Raw genomic sequence first — 18,787 nt, 5'->3', positions numbered from 1 at the left:
GCTATCTATCAGAACTTGATTTACTTTTGACATGCTGTATGTGTTTAGTTTTTATGGCTATTTGTTAAGCAAATTACCTGTATATGTAACTTTTGTGAAAATTAATACATTTTGAATTTTAAAAAAAGGGTTCACACACACAGTCTGGGAAAGTTTGGTCCTTTTCATTCTGTTCAAAGGTATTTAGCAGAGGAAGGCTGGGCAGTGAAAACCATCCTGGAAAAAGCACCACTCCCTCAATAATTGGGGGGGGGGGAGCAAAAGATGGCTTTTCCATGACTGTGAGTTGGCTGATTTGTTCACACTTGCAGTTGGGGGTGGGGTAATGGCCCTCCTAGGCTTTAATGGCCAGTCCACCTCAGTATTCAGGATACGGCTTAGGGTTGCCAATCCCCAGGTGGGGGCAGGGGATCCCCCGGTTTGGAGGCCCTCCTCCCACTTCAGGGTAATCAGAAAGCGGGGTGAGGGAAATGTCTGCTGGAAACTCTTGATTCCCTAAGGATGCTTATTCCCATAGAAAATAATGGAGAATTGATCAGTGGGTATCTGGGGCTCTGCGGGCCCTGTTTTTTGAGGTAGAGGCACCAGATTTTCAGTATAGCATCCAGTGGCTCTCCCCAATATACTCCCTAAGTTTCAAAAAGATTGGACCAGGGGGTCCAATTCTATGAGCCTCCAAAGAAGGTGCCCCTCTTTCATTATTTCCTTTGGAATGAAGGCATTTAAAAGGTGTGCGGTCCTTTGAAATGTGATGGCCAGAACTCCCTTTGGAGTTTAATTACGCTTGTCACACCCTTGCTCCTGGCTCCACCCCCAAAGTCCCCAGGTATTTCATGAATTGGCAACCCTAATATGGCTACTAATATATTTTTTTCTATTCTGACTTACCATACATCATATCATCGCCGCACCCAGAGATACATGTACCATGTCTATAGCATTAGCCATTCAAGTAATGTAGGAATAATGACAACCTTTGTTATTGCCAAATAAATGGCAGTATGCACTTTTGACAGTTCAGACATTAACTTACCATTGTTCTTCCAGTCATGCTGTTTTTTTCCTTTGAATGAGGTTCTTTGGACACGCTGCAGCTTTCTTCTAGCTGAGAACTGTCTAGGAACCCAGATAAAAAACATTATAGAAGAAGAAGACTGCAGATTTATACCCCACCCTTCTCTCTGAATCAGAGTCTCGAAATTGCTTTAAAAGGTAAAGGTAGTCTCCCTGTGCAAGCATCAGTTGTTTCCGACATTGGGGTGACATTGCTTTCACACAATCTCCTTTATCTTTCTCCCCCACAACAGACACCCTGTGGGGCAGGTGGGGCTGAAAGAGCTCTCCCCAGAAGCTGCCTTTTCAAGGACAGCTCTGCAAGAGCTATGGCTGACCAAAGGCCATTCCAGCAGCTGCAAGTGGAGGAGTGGGGACTCGGTTTCCTCAGTTAAGAGTCTGCACACACGACCACTACCCCAAACATGTAGTCTAACACATGCAGTCTGCCAATTCCTTCTTTTACCCAACATAAGAGGTCCTTTGCCTGGGTCGTGGCGGTCTGGGAGGGGAAATCCCCCAACCGGCCTTTGATGGTGTGTTACTGGAAGCAGTGCGCAGAGTCAAGAGCTTGGGGGTGCTACTGGAGTCTTCCCTGACAATGGAAGCCCAGATAGCAGCCACTGCTAAATCCGCCTTTTTTCATCTTAGGTGGGCAAGGCAGTTGGCTCCCTTCCTGGAGCATGGCGACGTGGCAACAGCGATCCATGCAACGGTCACCTCGAGGTTAGACTACTGTAATGCCCTCTACATGGGGCTGCCTCTGTGCTGAACTCGGAAACTGCAGCTAGTGCAGAACGCAGCAGCCAAGCTGTTAATGGGACTCCCTAGGTGGGAACATATACAGCCTAGGCTGCGGGAACTGCACTGGCTGCCAATTGTGCACTGAGTTCGTTACAAGGTGCTGGTTATTACCTTTAAAGCCCTATATGGCCGAGGACCTGCCTACCTTAGGGACTGTCTCTCCCCATATGTTTCCCAGAGAGTACTGAGATCTAGTTCACAAAATCTATTCAGCTATTGTCTTACCCCTCCAACAGAACACAGGCCCTCTTCACGCTTAGCCCATGCAGCTTGCAGACCTTCTAACAGAGCAGAAAAGGGCTTCAAAAGTTGAGTCTCACCCTTTCCAACACCACCCTCTCTTATACTCACGAACAATCAACTAACCATTGATCAGTTAACCAGGTGTGAAAAGGAAATTAGGAGAGGAGGAAGAGAAGGTTTGCAGAGCAGCCTCCCAAGGGAAAATCTCTCAGGGACAGAAACTGCTTGACAGGTGTTTTGCATCAGAAGAGCCAGAACTCCAAATAGCCCAAAATCCTGGCAATACTTAAGAGTCTGACAAACAGATCTCATCACCCTACTAAAGCACGAGGCCTCAATTGCCAAATTCCTTCCACCAGAACAGTTGAAGAGAAGCTTGTCCAACAACAGCCCCTCACTTTTATCTGGATTAAGTTTCAGTTTCCGGGCCCTGTGAATCAGTTTGGTGTGTGGGTTAAGTGCGCGGACTCTTATCTGGGACAACCGGGTTTGATTCCCCATTCCTTCACTTGCAGCTGCTGAAATGGCCTTAGGGCAGCCATAGTGGTTAAGTGAGCAGACTCTTATCTGGGAGAACCGGGTTTGATTCCCCACTCCTCCACTTGCAGCTGCTGGAATGGCCTTGGGTCAGCCATAGTGGTTAAGTGAGCAGACTCTTATCTGGGAGAACCGGATTTGATTCCCCACTCCTCCACTTGCAGCTGCTGGAATGGCCTTGCGGCAGCCAAAGTGCTTAAGTGAGCAGACTCTTATCTGGGAGAACCGGGTTTGATTCCCCACTCCTCCACTTGCACCTGCTGGAATGGCCTTGGGGCAGCCATAGCTCTTGGAGTTGTCCTTGTGAGCCAGTTTGGTGTAAAGGTTAAGTGTGCATACTCTTATCTGGGAGAACCGGGTTTGATTCCCCACTCCTCCGCTTACACCTGCTGGAATGGCCTTGGGGCAGCCATAGCTCTTGGAGTTGTACTTGTGAGCCAGTTTGGTGTAAAGCTTAAGTGTGCAGACTCTTATCTGGGAGAACCGGGTTTGATTCCCCACTCCTCCACTTGCAGCTGCTGCAATGGCCTTGGGTAAGCCATAGTGGTAAAGTGAGAAGACTCTTATCTGGGAGAACCAGGTTTGATTCCCCACTCCTCCACGTGCACCTGCTGGAATGGCCTTGAGTCAGCCATAGCTCTTGGAGTTTTCCTTGTGAGCCAGTTTGGTGTAAAAATTAAGTGTGCAGACTCTTATCTGGGAGAACCGGGTTTGATTCCCCGCTCCTCCACTTGCAGCTGCTGCAATAGCCTTGGGTCAGCCATAGTGGTTAAGTGAGCAGACTCTTATCTGGGAGAACCCTGTTTGATTCCCCACTCCACCACTTGCACCTTCTGGAATAGCCTTGGGTCAGCCATAGTGGTTAAGTGTGCGGACTCTTATCTCGGAGAACCGGATTTGATTCCCCACTCCTGCCCTTGCAGCTGCTGGAATGGCCTTGGGTCAGCCACAGTGGTTAAGTGTGCGGACTCTTATCTGGGAGAACCGGATTTGATTCCCCACTCCTCCACTTGCAGCTGCAGCAATGGCCTTGGGGCAGCCATAGTAGTTAAGAGAGCAGACACTTATCTGGGAGAACCGGGTTTGATTCCCCACTCCTCCGCTTGCACCTGCTGGAATGGCCTTGGGGCAGCCTTAGCTCTTGGAGTTGTCCTTGTGAGCCAGTTTGGTGTAAAGGTTAAGTGTGCAGACTCTTATCAGGGAGAACCGGGTTTGATTCCCCACTCTTCCTCTTGCACCTGCTGGAATGGCCTTGGGGCAGCCATAGTGGTTAAGAGAGCAGACACTTATCTGGGAGAACCGGGTTTGATTCCCCACTCCTCCACTTGCACCTGCTGGAATGGCCTTGGGGCAGCCTTAGCTCTTGGAGTTGTCCTTGTGAGCCAGTTTGGTGTAAAGGTTAAGTGTGCAGACTTATCTGGGAGAACCGGGTTTGATTCCCCACTCTTCCACTTGCACCTGCTGGAATGGCCTTGGGGCAGCCTTAGCTCTTGGAGTTGTCCTTGTGAGCCAGTTTGGTGTAAAGGTTAAGTGTGCAGACTTATCTGGGAGAACCGGGTTTGATTCCCCACTCCTCCACTTGCAGCTGCTGCAATGGCCTTGGGTCACCCATAGTGGTTAAGTGAGCAGACTCTTATCTGGGAGAACCGGGTTTGATTCCCCACTCCTCCACTTGCACCTGCTGGAATGGCCTTGAGTCAGCCATAGCCCTTGGAGTTTTCCTTGTGAGCCAGTTTGGTGTAAAATTTAAGTGTGCAGACTCTTATGTGGGAGAACCGGGTTTGATTCCCCACTCCTCCACTTGCAGCTGCTGGAATGGCCTTGGGTCAGCCATAGTGGTTAAGTGTGCAAACTCTTATCTGGGAGATCCAGATTTGATTCCCCACTCCTCCCCTTACAGCTGCTGGAATGGCCTTGGGTCAGCCATAGTGGTTAAGTGTGCGGACTCTTATCAGGGAGAACCGGATTTGATTCCCCACTCCTCCACTTGCACCTGCTGGAATGGCCTTGAGTCAGCCATAGTGGTTAAGTGTGCGGACTCCTATCTGGGAGAAACGGGTTTGATTCCCCGCTCCTCCACTTGCAGCTGCTGCAATAGCCTTGGGTCAGCCATAGTGGTTAAGTGAGCAGACTCTTATCTGGGAGAACCCTGTTTGATTCCCCACTCCACCACTTGCACCTTCTGGAATAGCCTTAGGTCAGCCATAGTGGTTAAGTGTGCGGACTCTTATCTGGGAGAACCGGATTTGATTCCCCACTCCTGCCCTTGCAGCTGCTGGAATGGCCTTGGGTCAGCCATAGTGGTTAAGTGTGCGGACTCTTATCTGGGAGAACTGTCAAGTCTGCTATGAATTACTCAATACCTGTATTAAGTTTGGTTCTGAAGTGAAGGAGTCTGGGTACCTTACAGTGTACACCGATTGCTGCTAGCTCACTTTCCTGCCCCCTCACTAGAGAAGCCTTTGTTGTGTAGTCTGCTTTGAAATGCTAACATGTGAATAAGATAAGGGCGCCTTCCCAGCCTTGTTCTCTGTGGGAGAGGCTTCGGCCTGGGAACGAAGGGAGTAGCATCCTAGTGCGAAAATGTGTTGCATAGATTACCCCCACCGTAGGAATTCCTTTCATCTATACCTTAAATGCTGGTTTAGAGCCTATGTATTTTAGTCCTTCAATCTTTGCCATGGTCTCTAGTTCTGTTTACAATAAACTTGTTGCTCTGTTTCACCAAGAGACTCGTTATTGAATACAGCCGACTTGACAAGAACCGGATTTGATTCCCCACTCCTCCACTTGCAGCTGCAGCAATGGCCTTGGGGAGCCATAGTGGTTAAGAGAGCAGACACTTATCTGGGAGAACCGGGTTTGATTCCCCACTCCTCCACTTGCACCTGCTGGAATGGCCTTGGGGCAGCCATAGCTCTTGGAGTTGTCCTTGTGAGCCAGTTTGGTGTAAAGGTTAAGCGTGCAGACACATATCTGGGAGAACCGGGTTTGATTCCCCACTCCTCCACTTGTGGCTGCTGAAATACACTTGGGTCAGCCATAGTGGTTAAGTGAGCAGACTCTTATCTGGGAGAACCGGGTTTGATTCCCCACTCCACCACTTTCACCTGCTGGAATAGCCTTGGGTCAGCCATAGTGGTTAAGTGAGCAGACTCTTATCTGGGAGAACCCTGTTTGATTCCCCACTCCACCACTTGCACCTGCTGGAATAGCCTTGGGTCAGCCATAGTGGTTAAGTGTGCGGACTCTTATCTCGGAGAACCGGATTTGATTCCCCGCTCCTCCACTTGCGGCTGCTGAAATACACTTGGGTCAGCCATAGTGGTTAAGTGAGCAGACTCTTATCTGGGAGAACCGGGTTTGATTCCCCACTCCTCCACTTGCACCTGCTGGAATGGCTTTGGGGCAGCCATAGCTCTTGGAGTTGTCCTTGTGAGCCAGTTTGGTCTAAAGGTTAAGTGTGCAGACTCTTATCTGGGAGAACCGGGTTTGATTCCCCACTCCTCCACTTGCAGCTGCTGCAATAGCCTTGGGACAGCCATAGTGGTTAAGTGAGCAGACTCTTATCTGGGAGAACCCTGTTTGATTCCCCACTCCACCACTTGCACCTGCTGGAATAGCCTTGGGTCAGCCATAGTGGTTAAGTGTGCGGACTCTTATTTCGGAGAACCGGATTTGATTCCCCACTCCTGCCCTTGCAGCTGCTGGAATGGCCTTGGGTCAGCCATAGTGTTTAAGTGTGCGGAGTCTTATCTGGGAGAACCGGATTTGATTCCCTACTCCTCCACTTGCAGCTGCTGCAATGGCCTTGGGGCAGCCATAGTGGTTAAGAGAGCAGACACTTATATGGGAGATCCGGGCTTGATTCCCCACTCCTCCACTTGCACCTGCTGGAATGGCCTTGGGGCAGCCTTAGCTCTTGGAATTATACTTGTGAGCCAGTTTGGTGTAAAGGTTAAGTGTGCAGACTCTTATCTGGGAGAACCGGGTTTGATTCCCCAGTCCTCCACTTGCACCTGCTGGAATGGCCTTGGGGCAGCAATAGTGGTTAAGGGAGCAGACTCTTATCTGGGAGAACCGGGTTTGATTCCCCACTCTTCCACTTGCACCTGCTGGAATGGCCTTGAGTCAGCCATTGCTCTTGGAGTTGTGTTGTGAGCCAGTTTGGTGTAAAAGTTAACTGTGCAGACTCTTATCTGGGAGAACCGGGTTTGATTCCCCAGTCCTCATCTTGCAGCTGCTGGAATGGCCTTGGGTCAGCCATAGTGGTTAAGTGAGCAGACTCTTATCTGGGAGAACCGGGGTTGATTCCCAACTCCTCCATGTGCACCTGCTGGAATGGCCTTGGGCAGCCATAGCTCTTGGAGTTGTCCTTGTGAGCCAGTTTGGTGTAAAGGTTAAGTGTGCAGACTGTTATCTGGGAGAACCGGATTTGATTCCCCGCTCCTCCACTTGCGGCTGCTGAAATACACTTGGGTCAGCCATAGTGGTTAAGTCTTCTCGATTGCCCCCTGGTCATTTCCGTTGCAAGGGTTGCAAAGCGTGCAAGTACTCTCTACAAATAAAAGAGTATGTGGATCCTAGATCCCAGACAACCATTAAATTGACAGGTTTCACTAATTGTGACTCTAAAGGGGTCATCTATGCCCTGGTCTGTGGAGATTGCTCTAAAATGTACATAGGATGTTCCCGTAGGGCAATTAAGACACGTGTTTTGGAACACATCTCAAGGGTTCGCCATCAAGTTCCTGGTGTTCCTTTCCTTCAACATTTTACTGAGACTGATCATAACTTAGAAGCCTTAAAATTCTTTGTGATTCAGAAAATTGGTGAAAGTAGAGGTGGTGATTTACAAAGGACCATGTTACAAAAAGAGGCACGGTGGATACATCGTTTAAACACTATTGAACCCTCTGGCCTTAATCAACACAATGATTTCTCTAGTTATATATAATGTATTTTGTTTCTTGGGTATGTTGGTAGATTGTGGTGTGGTCTCCTTTAAATGGTTGAGTAACAACAGCTGTGTCCGTCCTTTTTAAAAAAAGCCGTGGGCTCTGGCAGCCCAAGCTGCAAATTAAGATACCTAAATGGGCGTTTGAGAAAGAACTTGGCTGGAGTTTTCAGGTTGTTTTACCAACTGTATCTGTATGTTTTTGTTAAGATCTCTTTGGTTTTGGGTGGTTTTTATCGGTCACTTTTGTTGTTTGCAGTTTGACTTACGAGGAAGCTGCAGGAGCAGCGGAACGCAATCAAATCCGGGGTTTGCGTGAAGGTTAGAATTTGTTCTTCAGAAGTCAACTAACAACGGAGGGACTCCTGCGGAACATTATTTTTGAGTCTTTGTACTCATTTTGGAAAACTCTGTGACTGTGTGGGGTCCTCCTTGGAGTATTGTTTTGAGACTGTTATTTATACTGTATGAATGTATGCCCACTGTTGTGGGCTGTTCATTTCATTACAATAGAACTTTATATACACCAGTTAAGAGTGTTTGTTTGTGCACAATATCTTGTATTTCTGTATAGTGGTTAAGTGAGCAGACTCTTATCTGGGAGAACCGGGTTTGATTCCCCACTCCTCCACTTGCACCTGCTGCAATGGCCTTGGGGCAGCCTTAGCTCTTGGAGTTGTCCTTGTTAGCCAGTTTGGTGTAAAGGTTAAGTGTGCAGACTCTTATCTGGGAGAACCGTGTTTGATTCCCCACTCTTCCATTTGCACCTGCTGGAATGGCCTTGAGTCAGCCATTGCTCTTGGAGTTGTGTTGTGAGCCAGTTTGGTGTAAAAGTTAAGTGTGCAGACTGTTATCTGGGAGAACCAGGTTTGATTCCCCAGTCCTCATCTTGCAGCTGCTGGAATGGCCTTGGGTCAGCCATAGTGGTTAAGTGAGCAGACTCTTATCTGGGAGAACCGGGTTTGAATCCCCACTCCTCCAATTGCACCTGCTCGAATGGCCTTGGGGCAGCCATAGCTCTTGGAGTTGTCCTTGTGAGCCAGTTTGGTGTAAAGGTTAAGTGTGCAGACTTATCTGGGAGAACCGGGTTTGATTCCCCACTCCTCCACTTGCAGCTGCTGGAATGGCCTTGGGTCAGCCATAGTGGTTAAGTGTGCAGACTCTTATCTGGGAGAACCAGATTTGATTCCCCACTCCTCCCCTTACAGCTGCTGGAATGGCCTTGGGTCAGCCATAGTGGTTAAGTGTGCGGACTCTTATCAGGGAGATCCGGATTTGATTCCCCACTCCTGCACTTGCACCTGCCGGAATGGCCTTGAGTCAGCCATAGCTCTTGGAGTTCTCCTTGTGAGCCAGTTTGGTGTAAAAGGTAAGTGTGCAGACTCTTATCTGGGAGAACCGGGTTTGATTCCCCAGTCCTCATCTTGCAGCTGCTGGAATGGCCTTGGGGCAGCCATAGTGCTTAAGTGAGCAGACTCTTATCTGGGAGAACCGGGTTTGATTCCCCGCTCCTCCACTTGCGGCTGCTGAAATACACTTGGGTCAGCCATAGTGGTTAAGTGAGCAGACTCTTATCTGGGAGAACCGGGTTTGATTCCCCACTCCTCCACTTGCACCTGCTGCAATGGCCTTGGGGCAGCCTTAGCTCTTGGAGTTGTCCTTGTTAGCCAGTTTGGTGTAAAGGTTAAGTGTGCAGACTCTTATCTGGGAGAACCGTGTTTGATTCCCCACTCTTCCATTTGCACCTGCTGGAATGGCCTTGAGTCAGCCATTGCTCTTGGAGTTGTGTTGTGAGCCAGTTTGGTGTAAAAGTTAAGTGTGCAGACTGTTATCTGGGAGAACCAGGTTTGATTCCCCAGTCCTCATCTTGCAGCTGCTGGAATGGCCTTGGGTCAGCCATAGTGGTTAAGTGAGCAGACTCTTATCTGGGAGAACCGGGTTTGAATCCCCACTCCTCCAATTGCACCTGCTCGAATGGCCTTGGGGCAGCCATAGCTCTTGGAGTTGTCCTTGTGAGCCAGTTTGGTGTAAAGGTTAAGTGTGCAGACTTATCTGGGAGAACCGGGTTTGATTCCCCACTCCTCCACTTGCAGCTGCTGGAATGGCCTTGGGTCAGCCATAGTGGTTAAGTGTGCAGACTCTTATCTGGGAGAACCAGATTTGATTCCCCACTCCTCCCCTTACAGCTGCTGGAATGGCCTTGGGTCAGCCATAGTGGTTAAGTGTGCCGACTCTTATCAGGGAGATCCGGATTTGATTCCCCACTCCTGCACTTGCACCTGCCGGAATGGCCTTGAGTCAGCCATAGCTCTTGGAGTTCTCCTTGTGAGCCAGTTTGGTGTAAAAGGTAAGTGTGCAGACTCTTATCTGGGAGAACCGGGTTTGATTCCCCAGTCCTCATCTTGCAGCTGCTGGAATGGCCTTGGGGCAGCCATAGTGCTTAAGTGAGCAGACTCTTATCTGGGAGAACCGGGTTTGATTCCCCGCTCCTCCACTTGCGGCTGCTGAAATACACTTGGGTCAGCCATAGTGGTTAAGTGAGCAGACTCTTATCTGGGAGAACCGGGTTTGATTCCCCACTCCTCCACTTGCACCTGCTGGAATGGCCTTGGGACAGCCATAGCTCTTGGAGTTGTCCTTGTGAGCCAGTTTGGTATAAAGGTTAAGTGTGCAGACTCTTATCTGGGAGAACCATGTTTGATTCCCCAGTCCTCCACTTGCACCTGCTGGAATGGCCTTGGGGCAGCCACAGCTCTTGGAGTTGTCCTTGTGAGCCAGTTTGGTGTAAAGGTTAAGTGTGCAGACTCTTATCTGGGAGAACCGTGTTTGATTCCCCAGTCCTCCACTTGCACCTGCTCGAATGGCCTTGGGGCAGCCATAGCTCTTGGAGTTGTCCTTGTGAGCCAGTTTGGTGTAAACGTTAAGTGTGCAGACCTATCTGGGAGAACCGGGTTTGATTCCCCACTCCTCCACTTGCACCTGCTGGAATGGCCTTGAGTCAGCCATTGCTCTTGGAGTTGTCCTTGTGAGCCAGTTTGGTGTAAACGTTAAGTGTGCAGACCTATCTGGGAGAACCGGGTTTGATTCCCCACTCCTCCACTTGCAGCTGCTGCAATGGCCTTGGGTCACCCATCGTGGTTAAGTGAGCAGACTCTTATCTGGGAGAACCGGGTTTGAATCCCCACTCCTCCACGTGCACCTGCTGGAATGCCCTTGGGGCAGCCATAGCTCTTGGAGCTGTCCTTGTGAGCCAGTTTGGTCTAAAGGTTAAGTGTGCAGACTCTTATCTGGAAGAACCGGGTTTGATTCCCCACTCTTCCACTTTCACCTGCTGGAATGGCCTTGGGGCAGCCTTAGCTCTTGGAGTTGTCCTTGTGAGCCAGTTTGGTGTAAAGATTAAGTGTGCAGACTTATCTGGGAGAACCGGGTTTGATTCCCCACTCCTCCACTTGCAGCTGCTGCAATAGCCTTGGGTCAGCCATAGTGGTTAAGTGAGCAGACTCTTATCTGGGAGAACCCTGTTTGATTCCCCACTCCACCACTTGCACCTTCTGGAATAGCCTTGGGTCAGCCATAGTGGTTAAGTGTGCGGACTCTTATCTCGGAGAACCGGATTTGATTCCCCACTCCTGCCCTTGCAGCTGCTGGAATGGCCTTGGGTCAGCCACAGTGGTTAAGTGTGCGGACTCTTATCTGGGAGAACCGGGTTTGATTCCCCACTCCTCCACTTGCAGATGCTGCAATGGCATTGGGTGACCAATAGTGGTTAAGTGAGCAGACTCTTATCTGGGAGAACCGGGTTTGATTCCCCACTCCTCCACTTGCACCTGCTGGAATGGCCTTGAGTCCGCCATAGCTCTTGGAGTTTTCCTTGTGAGCCAGTTTGGTGTAAAATTTAAGTGTGCAGACTCTTATGTGGGAGAACCGGGTTTGATTCCCCACTCCTCCACTGGCACCTGCCTGGAATCGCCTTGGGTCAGCCATAGTGGTTAAGTGTGCAGACTCTTATCTGGGAGAACCAGATTTGATTCCCCACTCCTCCCCTTACAGCTGCTGGAATGGCCTTGGGTCAGCCATAGTGGTTTAGTGTGTGGACTCTTATCAGGGAGAACCGGATTTGATTCCCCAGTCCTCCACTTGCAGCTGCTGGAATGGCCTTGAGTCAGCCATAGCTCTTGGAGTTCTCCTTGTGAGCCAGTTTGGTGTAAAAGTTAAGTGTGCAGACTCTTATCTGGGAGAACCGGGTTTGATTCCCCAGTCCTCCATTGCAGCTGCTGGAATGGCCTTGGGTCAGCCACACTGCTTAAGTGAGCAGACTCTTATCTGGGAGAACCGGGTTTGATTCCCCACTCCTCCACTTGCACCTGCTGGAATGGCCTTGGGGCAGCCATAGCTCTTGGAGTTGTCCTTGTGAGCCAGTTTGGTGTAAAGGTTAAGTGTGCAGACTCTTATCTGGGAGAACCGGGTTTGATTCCGCGCTCCTCCACTTGCGGCTGCTGAAATACACTTGGGTCAGCCATAGTGGTTAAGTGAGCAGACTCTTATCTGGGAGAACCGGGTTTGATTCCCCACTCCTCCACGTGCAACTGCTGGAATGGCCTTGGGGCAGCCATAGCTCTTGGAGTTGTCCTTGTGAGCCAGTTTGGTGTAAAGGTTAAGTGTGCAGACTCTTATCTGGGAGAACCGGGTTTGATTCCCCGCTCCTCCACTTGCGGCTGCTGAAATACACTTGGGTCAGCCATAGTGGTTAAGTGAGCAGACTCTTATCTGGGAGAACCGGGTTTGATTCCCCACTCCTCCACTTGCACCTGCTGGAATGGCCTTGGGGCAGCCATAGCTCTTGGAGTTGTCCTTGTGAGCCAGTTTGGTCTAAAGGTTAAGTGTGCAGACTCTTACCTGGGAGAACCGGGTTTGATTCCCCACTCCACCCCTTGCACCTGCTGGAATAGCCTTGGGTCAGCCATAGTGGTTAAGTGAGCAGACTCTTATCTGGGAGAACCCTGTTTGATTCCCCACTCCACCACTTGCACCTGCTGGAATAGCCTTGGGTCAGCCATAGTGGTTAAGTGTGCGGACTCTTATCTCGGAGAACTGGATTTGATTCCCCACTCCTGCCCTTGCAGCTGCTGGAATGGCCTTGGGTCAGCCATAGTGGTTAAGTGTGCGGATTCTTATCTGGGAGAACCGGATTTGATTTCCCAGTCCTCCACTTGCAGCTGCTGCAATGTCCTTGGGGCAGCCATAGTGGTTAAGAGAGCAGACACTTATCTGGGAGAACCAGGTTTGATTCCCCCCTCCTCCACTTGCACCTGCTGGAATGGCCTTGGGGCAGCCATAGCTCTTGGAGTTGTCCTTGTGAGCCAGTTTGGTGTAAAGGTTAAGTGTGCAGACTCTTATCTGGGAGAACCGGGTTTGATTCCCCACTCCTCCACTTGCACCTGCTGGAATGGCCTTGGGGCAGCAATAGTGGTTAAGGGAGCAGACTCTTATCTGGAAGAACCGGGTTTGATTCCCCACTCTTCCACTTGCACCTGCTGGAATTGCCTTGGGGCAGCCTTAGCATTTGGAGTTGTCCTTGTGAGCCAGTTTGGTGTAAAGGTTAAGTGTGCAGACTCTTATCTGGGAGAACCGTGTTTGATTCCCCACTCTTCCACTTGCACCTGCTGGAATGGCCTTGAGTCAGCCATTGCTCTTGGAGTTGTGTTGTGAGCCAGTTTGGTGTAAAGGTTAAGTGTGCAGACTCTTATCTGGGGGAACGGGGTTTGATTCCTCAGTCCTCCACTTGCAGCTGCTGGAATGGCCTTTGGTCAGCCATAGTGGTTAAGTGAGCAGACTCTAATCTGGGAGAACCGGGTTCGATTCCCCACTCCTCCACTTGCACCTGCTCGAATGGCCTTGGGGCAGCCATAGCTCTTGGAGTTGTCCTTGTGAGCCAGTTTGGTGTAAAGGTTAAGTGTGCAGACTTATCTGGGAGAACCGGGTTTGATTCCCCACTCCTCCACTTGCAGCTGCTGCAATGGCCTTGGGTCACCCATAGTGGTTAAGTGAGCAGACTCTTATCTGGGAGAACCGGGTTTGATTCCCCACTCCTCCACATGCAGATGCTGCAATGGCATTGGGTGACCAATAGTGGTTAAGTGAGCAGACTCTTATCTGGGAGAACCGGGTTTGATTCCCCACTCCTCCACTTGCACCTGCTGGAATGGCCTTGGGTCAGCCATAGTGGTTAAGTGTGCAGACTCTTATCTGGGAGAACCAGATTTGATTCCCCACTCCTCCCCTTACAGCTGCTGGAATGGCCTTGGGTCAGCCATAGTGGTTAAGTGAGCAGACTCTTATCTGGGAGAACCAGGTTTGATTCCCCAGTCCTCCACTTGCAGCTGCTGGAATGGCCTTGTGTCAGCCATAGCTGTTGGAGTTCTCCTTGTGAGCCAGTTTGGTGTAAAAGTTAAGTGTGCAGACTCTTATCTGGGAGAACCGGGTTTGATTCCCCAGTCCTCCACTTGCAGCTGCTGGAATGGCCTTGGGTCAGCCACAGTGCTTAAGTGAGCAGACTCTTATTTGGGAGAACCGGGTTTGATTCCCCACTCCTCCACTTGCACCTGCTGGAATGGCCTTGAGTCCGCCATAGCTCTTGGAGTTTTCCTTGTGAGCCAGTTTGGTGTAAAATTTAAGTGTGCAGACTCTTATGTGGGAGAACCGGGTTTGATTCCCCACTCCTCCACTGGCACCTGCCTGGAATCGCCTTGGGTCAGCCATAGTGGTTAAGTGTGCAGACTCTTATCTGGGAGAACCAGATTTGATTCCCCACTCCTCCCCTTACAGCTGCTGGAATGGCCTTGGGTCAGCCATAGTGGTTTAGTGTGTGGACTCTTATCAGGGAGAACCGGATTTGATTCCCCAGTCCTCCACTTGCAGCTGCTGGAATGGCCTTGAGTCAGCCATTGCTGTTGGAGTTCTCCTTGTGAGCCAGTTTGGTGTAAAAGTTAAGTGTGCAGACTCTTATCTGGGAGAACCGGGTTTGATTCCCCAGTCCTCCACTTGCAGCTGCTGGAATGGCCTTGGGTCAGCCACAGTGCTTAAGTGAGCAGACTCTTATTTGGGAGAACCGGGTTTGATTCCCCACTCCTCCACTTGCACCTGCTGGAATGGCCTTGGGGCAGCCATAGCTCTTGGAGTTGTCCTTGTGAGCCAGTTTGGTGTAAAGGTTAAGTGAGCAGACTCTTATCTGGGAGAACCGGGTTTTATTCCCCACTCCTCCACGTGTAACTGCTGGAATGGCCTTGGGGCAGCCATAGTGCTTAAGTGAGCAGACTCTTATCTGGGAGAACCGGGTTTGATTCCCCACTCCTCCACTTGCACCTGCTGGAATGGCCTTGGGGCAGCCATAGCTCTTGGAGTTGTCCTTGTGAGCCAGTTTGGTGTAAAGGTTAAGTGTGAGGACTCTTATCTGGGAGAACCGGGTTTGATTCCCCGCTCCTCCACTTGCGGCTGCTGAAATACACTTGGGTCAGCCATAGTGGTTAAGTGAGCAGACTCTTATCTGGGAGAACCGGGTTTGATTCCCCACTCCTCCACTTGCACCTGCTGGAATGGCCTTGGGGCAGCCATGGCTCTTGGAGTTGTCCTTGTGAGCCAGTTTGGTCTAAAGGTTAAGTGTGCAGACTCTTATCTGGGAGAACCGGGTTTGATTCCCCACTCCACCACTTGCACCTGCTGGAATAGCCTTGGGTCAGCCATAGTGGTTAAGTGAGCAGACTCTTATCTGGGAGAACCCTGTTTGATTCCCCCCTCCACCACGTGCACCTGCTGGAATAGCCTTGGGTCAGCCATAGTGGTTAAGTGTGCGGACTCTTATCTCGGAGAACCGGATTTGATTCCCCACTCCTGCCCTTGCAGCTGCTGGAATGGCCTTGGGTCAGCCATAGTGGTTAAGTGTGCGGATTCTTATCTGGGAGAACCGGATTTGATTTCCCACTCCTCCACTTGCAGCTGCTGCAATGTTCTTGGGGCAGCCATAGTGGTTAAGAGAGCAGACACTTATCTGGGAGAACCAGGTTTGATTCCCCACTCCTCCACTTGCACCTGCTGGAATGGCCTTGGGGCAGCCTTAGCTCTTGGAATTATACTTGTGAGCCAGTTTGGTGTAAAGGTTAAGTGTGCAGACTCTTATCTGGGAGAACCGGGTTTGATTCCCCACTCCTCCACTTGCACCTGCTGGAATGGCCTTGGGGCAGCAATAGTGGTTAAGGGAGCAGACTCTTATCTGGGAGAACTGGGTTTGATTCCCCACTCTTCCACTTGCACCTGCTGGAATTGCCTTGGGGCAGCCTTAGCTCTTGGAGTTGTCCTTGTGAGCCAGTTTGGTGTAAAGGTTAAGTGTGCAGACTCTTATCTGGGAGAACCGTGTTTGATTCCCCACTCTTCCACTTGCACCTGCTGGAATGGCCTTGAGTCAGCCATTGCTCTTGGAGTTGTGTTGTGAGCCAGTTTGGTGTAAAGGTTAAGTGTGCAGACTCTTATCTGGGGGAACGGGGTTTGATTCCTCAGTCCTCCACTTGCAGCTGCTGGAATGGCCTTTGGTCAGCCATAGTGGTTAAGTGAGCAGACTCTAATCTGGGAGAACCGGGTTCGATTCCCCACTCCTCCACTTGCACCTGCTGGAATGTCCTTGGGGCAGCCACAGCTCTTGGAGTTGTCCTTGTGAGCCAGTTTGGTGTAAAGGTTAAGTGTGCAGACTCTTATCTGGGAGAACCGGGTTTGATTCCCCACTCCTCCACTTGCACCTGCTCGAATGTCCTTGGGGCAGCCATAGCCCTTGGAGTTGTCCTTGTGAGCCAGTTTGGTGTAAAGGTTAAGTGTGCAGACTCTTATCTGGTACAACCGGGTTTGATTCCCCAGTCCTCCACTTGCAGCTGCTGCAATGGCCTTGGGTCACCCATAGTGGTTAAGTGAGCAGACTCTTATCTGGGAGAACCGGGTTTGATTCCCCACTCCTCCACTTGCACCTGCTGGAATCTACTTGGGGCAGCCACAGCTTTTGGAGTTGTACTTGTGAGCCAGTTTGGTGTAAAGGTTAAGTGTGCAGACTCTTATCTGGGAGAACCGGGTGTGATTCCCCAGTCCTCCACTTGCACCTGCTGGAATGGCCTTGGGGCAGCCATAGTGGTTAAGGGAGCAGACTCTTATCTGGGAGAACTGGGTTTGATTCCCCACTCCTCCACTTGCACCTGCTGGAATAGCAGAGGTCCATCGGTGGCTATTAAAAAGGAAAAGGTAGTCCCCTATGCAAGCACCAGTTGTTTCTGACTCTGGGGTGACGTCACATCATGGCAGACCTTTTTACGAGATGGTTTGCCATTGCCTTCCCCAGTCATCTACACTTCCCCCCCAGCAAGCTGGGTACTCATTTTACCAACCTCGGAAGGATGGAAGGCTGAGTCAACCTTGAATCAGCTACCTGAACCCAGCTTCTGCTAGGATCGAACTCAGGTTGTGAGCAGAGAGCTCGGACTGCAATACTGCAACTTTACCACTTTGCGCCACGGGGCTCCTTTCAGTGGCTATTAGCCACAATGTATTGTTGGAACTCTCTATCTGGAGAAGAAACATTCATAAGAACATAAGAGAAGCCATGTTGGATCAGGCCAATGGCCCATTCAGTCCAACACTCTGTGTCACACAGTGGCCAAAAAACCCAGGTGCCATCAGGTGGTCCATCATTGGCCCAGGACACTAGAAGCCCTCCCACTCTTATGTTCTTATGACAGTATCTGCAGACTCCATAATACCCAGAGTTGGCCCTGCCACTAGGCAAACTAGGCAATTGCCTAGGGCACTGGCCTTCTGGGGGCACCAAATTGGCACCCTCGTTTGACTTGGTGATGTTATCAGTGTGTGGGGGGGCAGAAGTTAGCCTTGCCAGACAGTCTAGGGCCAGCCCTGGCAATACCATGCCTTCTTCCCTCTAGTCATGGTTGGGAAGAAGTGGAGAACAGCGCTAAAGCAAGCATAGGAAGTGAGGTCCAGCCAGCCAGGGGGTTCGTAGAAGGAAACAAAGATTAATTCATTAAATTAAAATGGGTTGGGTCCAGCGGTAGATTTGCACTAAAAGAAGAGGCAGATCATTTTTTGCTGAATCCCTCCTTCCACTACAGATTCACCCCTTGTGCTCTTATGGGGGGGGGGCGGTGTTTCCTGTGCCCCAGGCAGCATTTGGGAAAGTCAGTAAGAAAGTTGCAATATGCAGGAGGAAAGAAGGTCCCATCCTGCTGATGGAAATCCCTTCTACTTGATCCATCCCAATATTTCTAGGCCTCTATGGCACAGGAGTTGGGTGCAAAGGGAATTTCTCCACTTCTTTCTGCCTTACTTCAATGTCTTTCCAAGTAGGACCATGTACACTGGTGGACCTGCATTGTTACCCAAATATGTGGTCTCTTAATCAGGTGGAGGAATTAGTTTTAAAGAACCAGAGTAAGAGGTGGTAACTGAGTTCTCCACCAGTGTTTATGGGGATTTTTCCCTTAAGAGAACTCTCAAAATAAACCGAGCAGATGTTCAACCAGAAAGGTTTTTTTATTGAAATAAAAATGAGCAAGAAGCATACACATGAACACATACACACACTGAAAACACTTTACAAGGCTGGCTAAGAGGAAACAGGGAGAAAAGTGGGAAAGAAAAGCTGTAATTTCCAGTCTCAAAGAAAGAGGTCTATGGAAGCAGCAAGTTGATCAGCAAAACAACATGCATTTTGTGGCAAGAAACCCAACAAAGATAGGGGTGTGGAAGAGGATTCAAGTCACACACATACTCCTAAGGAGAAGACTCTCTTGTAGGGCAGAATGTGCCCTCTGATATGTTTGCTAGCAAAATGATAACTTAATGTGTTGGATGAAAAGATGGGAGAGATTTGATGGGTTTTCCTGAAGTGGACAATAGGTGTGAATGGGGCTTGATGACCCTAGTACCAGATAGGAAAAGCTACTAGGTTTGATTAATAGAATTAAGCGTTGCTTAATTAAGATAAATGGGTGCAAGGAAGAAATGATGAGACTTGATGAGATTAGTCCAAGGTGAGTCAACAGGTTATAGGGAGACCTGTTGTCCTAAATTATGCAATTCTCTGAAGCATGGAGAAAGTTGTTAGCTAGCCAGCCGCTCTTGCTCACACTTCTAAACTATATGTCC

The 18,787-nt window shown here is 49.9% G+C and overlaps 1 protein-coding gene and 1 long non-coding RNA gene across 2 annotated transcripts in view; one reads left to right on the top strand and one right to left on the bottom strand.

Annotated features, from left to right (window-relative positions):
• The window catches only part of LOC132586704 (uncharacterized), a 46,138-nt gene extending 43,930 nt beyond the window's left edge, over window positions 1-2,208 (bottom strand). The window contains exons 1-2 of the long non-coding RNA XR_009556383.1: window positions 2,083-2,208; window positions 1,034-1,116 (exon numbers count right to left, since the gene is read on the bottom strand). This is a non-coding gene — a long non-coding RNA (uncharacterized LOC132586704). The remainder of the gene's footprint in view (window positions 1-1,033; window positions 1,117-2,082) is intronic.
• LOC132586700 (F-box only protein 6-like) overlaps window positions 1-18,787 on the top strand; it is a 106,379-nt gene that overhangs the window by 43,615 nt on the left and 43,977 nt on the right.

The sequence above is a fragment of the Heteronotia binoei genome, chromosome 18 (assembly GCF_032191835.1).
Source record: "Heteronotia binoei isolate CCM8104 ecotype False Entrance Well chromosome 18, APGP_CSIRO_Hbin_v1, whole genome shotgun sequence".
NCBI lineage: Eukaryota > Metazoa > Chordata > Lepidosauria > Squamata > Gekkonidae > Heteronotia > Heteronotia binoei.
The sequence above is the reverse complement of the archived record's forward strand: the minus strand, read 5'-3'. Positions and strand labels throughout refer to the sequence as shown.